We start from the raw sequence: 5482 nt of genomic DNA on the forward strand, positions 1-5482 counted from the left end.
GGGTTACTCACTGTGTCACTGTACAGAGTCACTGTTTATTCTGAGTGAGGGGTCACTCACTGTGTAACTGTACGGAGTCAGTGTTTATTCAGGGGTGAGGCTCACTGTGTAACTGTACAGAGTCACTTTTCATTCAGGGTGTGGGTCACTGTATCTCTGTACAGAGTCACTGTTTATTCAGGGTGAGGGTCACTGTGTAACTGTACAGAGTCACTGTTTATTCAGGGTGTGGGTTACTGTGTAACTGTACCGAGTCACTGTTTATTCAGGGTGAGTGCTACTCACTGTGTAACTGTAAGGAGTCACTGATTATTCAGTGTGAGCGTCACTCACTGTGTAACTGTACAGAGTCACTGATTACTCAGGTTGAGGGTCACTGTGGAAACTGCACAGAGTCAGTGTTTATTCAGGGTGAGGGTCACTATGTCACTGTACAGACTCACTGTTTATTCAGGGTGAGGGTCACTCACTGTATAACTGTACAGAGTCACTGTTTATTCAGGTGTGAGGGTCACTCACTGTATAACTGTACAGAGTCCACTGTTTATTCAGGGTTACGGTCACTGTGTAACTGTAAAGAGTCACTGTTTATTCAGGGTGAGGGTCACTCACTGTGCAACTGTACAGAGTCAGTGTTTATTCAGGGTGAGGGTCACTCACTGTGTAACTGTGGAGAGTCACTGTTTATTCGGTGGGTGAGAGTCGCTCATTGTGTAACTGTACAGAGTCACTGTTTATTCAGGGTGATTCTCACTGTGTAACTGTACAGAGTCACTGTTTATTCAGGCTGAGGTCACTCATTTTGTAACTTGTACAGGGTCACTGTTTATTCGAGAGTGAGGGTCACTGTGCCACTCTACAGAGTCACTGTTTATTCAGGGTGAGGGTCACTGTGTAACTGTACAGAGTCACTGTTTATTCAGGGTGAGGATAACTGTGTAACTGTACAGAGTCACCGTTTATTCAGTATGAGTGTCACTTTGTAACTGTACAGAGTCACTGTTTATACAGGGTAAGGTTCATATCTCACTGTGCAGAGTCATCTGTTTATTCAGTGTGAGGGTCACTCACTGTGTAACTGTACAGAGTCACTGTTTATTCAGGGTGAGGGTCACTGTATAACTGTACAGAATCACTGTTTATTCAGGGTGAGGGTCACTCACTGTGTAACTGTGCACAGTCACTGTTTATTCAGGGTGTAGGGTCACTGTGTCTCTGTACAGAGTCACTGTTTATTCAGGGTAAGGGTCACTGTGTAACTGTACAGAGTCACTGTTTATTCCGGGTGAGGGTGACACGCTGTGTTAATGTACAGGGTCACTATTTATTCAGGGTGAGGATCACTCACTGTGCAACTGTACAGAGTCACTGTTTATGCAGGGGCGATTTTCTCTCTTTGTGTAACTGTACAGAGTCACTGTTTATTCAGGGTGAGGGTCAGTGTGTAACTGTACAGAGTCACTGTTTATTAAGTGTAAGAGTCAATGTGTAACTGTTACAGAGTCACTGTTTTATTGACGGTGAAGGGCACTGTGTAACTGTACAGAGTAACTGTTTCTTCAGGGTGAGGGTCACTGTGTAACTGTACAGAGTCACTGTTTATTCAGGGTGAGGGTTACTGTGTCACTGTATAGAGTCACTGTTTATTCAGGGTGAGGATCACTGTGTAACTGTACAGAGTCACTGTTTTATTGAGGGTGAGGGTCACTGTATAACTGCACAGAGTCACTGTTTATTCAGGGTGAGGGTCCACTGTTTAACTGTACACAGTGTTTATTCCGGGTGAGGGTCACTTGCTGTGTAAATGTACAGGGTCACTGTTTATTCAGGGTGAGGATCACTCACTGTGTAACTGTACAGACTCACTGCTAGCTCAGGGTGAGGGTCACTGTTTAACTGTACAGAGTCACTGTTTATTCCGGGTGAGGGTCACACGCTGTGTAAATGTACAGGGGTCACTGTTTATTCAGGGTAAGGATCACTCACTGTGTAACTGTACAGAGTCACTATTTACTCAGGGTGAGGGTCACTGTGTAACTGTACAGAGTCACTGTTTATTCAGGGTGAGGGTCACTCACTGTGTAACTGTACAGAGTCAACTGTTTATTAAGGGTGAAGGTGACTGTGTAACTGTACAGAGTCACTGTTTATTAAGGGTGAGGGTCACTGTGTAACTGTACAGAGTCATTGTTTATTCAGGTGAGGGTTACTCACTGTGTAACTATACAGAGTCACTGTTTATTCATGGTAACGGTCACGATGTTGCTGTACAGCGTCACTGTTTATACAGGGTGAGGGTCACAGTGTCTCTGTACAGAGTCACTGTTTGTTCAGGGTGAGGGTCACTGTGTCACTGTAGAGAATCACTGATTATTAAGGGTGAGGGTCACTGTGTAACTGTACAGGGTCAATGTTTATTCAGGGTGATGGTCGCGGTGTAGCTGTACAGAGTCACTGTTTATGCAGGGTGAGGGTTACTCACTGTGTAATTGTACACAGTCACTGTTTATTCAGGGTGAGGGTCACTGTGTAACTGTACAGAGTCACTGTTTATTCATAGTAACGGTCACGGTGTAGCTCTACAGAGTCACTGTTTATACAGGGTGAGGATCACTCACTGTGTAACTGTACAGAGTCACTGTTTATTCAGGGTTAGGGTCACTGTGTAACTGTACAGAGTCTCTGTTTATTCATGGTGAAGGTCACTCACTGTGTAACTGTATAGAGTCACTGTTTTTTCTGGGTGAGAGTCACTCACTGTGGAAGTGTACAGAATCACTGTTTATTCAGGGTTAGGGTCACTGTGTAACTGTACAGGGTCACTGTTTAATTGAGGGTGTGGGGTCACTGTTGTAACTGTCCAGAGTCACTGTTTATTCAGCATGAGGGTTACTCACTGTGTAACTGTACAGAGTCACTGTTTATTCAGGGTGAGGGTCACTGTGTAACTGTACAGAGTCACCTGTTAAGCAAAGATAGCAGCATGAGGGTTACTCACTGTGTAACTGTACAGTGTCACTGTTTATTCAGGGTGTGGGTCATTCACTGTGTAACTGTACAGAGTCAGTGTTTATTCAGGGTGAGGGGCACTCACTGTGTAACTGTACAGAGTCACTGTTTATTCAGGGTGATGGTCACTCACTGTGTAATTGTACAGAGTCACTGTTTATTCAGGGTGAGAGTCACTGTGTAACTGTACAGAGTCACTGTCTATTCAGGGTGAGGATCACTGTGTAACTGTACAGAGTCACTGTTTATTCAGGGTGAGGGTAATGTGTAACTGTACATAGTCACTGTTTCTTCAGTGTGAGGGTCACTGTGTAACTGTAGAGAGTCACCTGATTTATACAGGGTGAGGTTCATTATGTCACTGTACAGAGTCACTGTTTATTCAGGTTGAAGGTCACTCCACTGTGTAACTGTACAGAGTCACTGTTTATTCAGGGTGAGGGTCACTATGTCACTGTACAGACTCACTGTTTATTCAGGGTGAGAGTCACTGTGGTACCTGTACAGAGTCACTGTTTATTCAGGGTGAGGGGTCACTCGCTGTAACTGTACAGAGTCACTGTTTATTCAGGGTGAGGGTCAATGTGTAACTGTACAGACTCACTGCTAGCTCAGGGTAAGGGTCACTGTGTAACTGTACAGAGTCACTGTTTATTCCGGGTGAGGGTCACACGCTGTGTTAATGTACAGGGTCACTGTTTATTCAGGGTGAGGATCACTCACTGTGTAACTGTACAGAGTCACTGTTTTTGCAGGGGGATTTTCTCTCTTTGTGTAACTGTACAGAGTCACTGTTTATTCAGGGTGAGGGTCAGTGTGTAACTGTACAGAGTCACTGTTTATTAAGTGTGAGAGTCAATGTGTAACTGTACAGAGTCACTGTTTTATTGACGGTGAAGGGCACTGTGTAACTGTACAGAGTAACTGTTTCTTCAGGGTGAGGGTCACTGTGTAACTGTACAGAGTCACTGTTTATTCAGGGTGAGGGTTACTGTGTCACTGTACAGAGTCACTGTTTATTCAGGGTGAGGATCACTGTGTAACTGTACAGAGTCACTGTTTTATTGAGGGTGAGGGTCACTGTATAACTGCACGGAGTCACTGTTTATTCAGGGTGAGGGTCACTGTGTAACTGTACACAGTCAGTGTTTATTCCGGGTGAGGGTCACTCGCTGTGTAAATGTACAGGGTCACTGTTTATTCAGGGTGAGGATCACTCACTGTGTAACTGTACAGACTCACTGCTAGCTCAGGGTGAGGGTCACTGTGTAACTGTACAGAGTCACTGTTTATTCCGGGTGAGGGTCACACGCTGTGTAAATGTACAGGGTCACTGTTTATTCAGGGTGAGGATCACTCACTGTGTAACTGTACAGAGTCACTATTTACTCAGGGTGAGGGTCACTGTGTAACTGTATAGAGTCACTGTTTATTCAGGGTGAGGGTCACTCACTGTGTAACTGTACAGAGTCACTGTTTATTAAGGGTGAGGGTGACTGTGTAACTGTACAGAGTCACTGTTTATTAAGGGTGAGGGTCACTGTGTAACTGTACAGAGTCACTGTTTATTCAGGGTGAGGGTTACTCACTGTGTAACTGTACAGAGTCACTGTTTATTCAGGGTGAGGGTTACTGTGTCACTGTACAGAGTCACTGTTTATTCAGGGTGAGGATCACTGTGTCTCTGTACAGAGTCACTGTTTATTCAGGGTGCGGGTCACTGTTTAATTGTACAGAGTCACTGTTAATTCAAGGTGACTCACTGTGTAACCGTACAGAGTTACTGTTTATTCAGGGTGAGGGTCACTCACTGTTTAAATGTACAGAATCACTGTTCATTCAGGGTGTGGGTCACTGTATCTCTGTACAGAGTCACTGTTTATTCAGGGTGAGGGTCACTGTGTAGCTGTGCAGAGTCACTGTTTATTCAGGGTGAGGGTTACTGTGTAACTGTACCGAGTCACTGTTTATTCAGGGTGAGGGCTACTCACTGTGTAACTGTAAGGAGTCACTGATTATTCAGTGTGAGCGTCACTCACTGTGTAACTGTACAGAGTCACTGATTACTCAGGTTGAGGGTCACTGTGAAACTGCACAGAGTCAGTGTTTATTCAGGGTGAGGGTCACTCACTGTATAACTGTACAGAGTCACTGTTTATTCAGGGTGAGGGTCACTGTCACTGTACAGAGTCACTGTTTATTCAGGGTGAGGGTCACTCACTGTGCAACTGTACAGAGTCACTGTTTATTCAGGGTGAGGGTCACTCACTGTGTAACTGTGGAGAGTCACTGTTTATTCTGGGTGAGGGTCGCTCATTGTGTAACTGTACAGAGTCACTGTTTATTCTGGGTGAGGGTCGCTCATTGTGTAACTACAGAGTCACTGTTTATTCAGGGTGATTCTCACTGTGTAACTGTACAGAGTCACTGTTTATTCAGGGTGAGGATCACTCATTGTGTAACTTTACAGGGT

Source organism: Mobula birostris, chromosome X, assembly GCF_030028105.1.
Source record: "Mobula birostris isolate sMobBir1 chromosome X, sMobBir1.hap1, whole genome shotgun sequence".
Taxonomy (NCBI): domain Eukaryota; kingdom Metazoa; phylum Chordata; class Chondrichthyes; order Myliobatiformes; family Myliobatidae; genus Mobula; species Mobula birostris.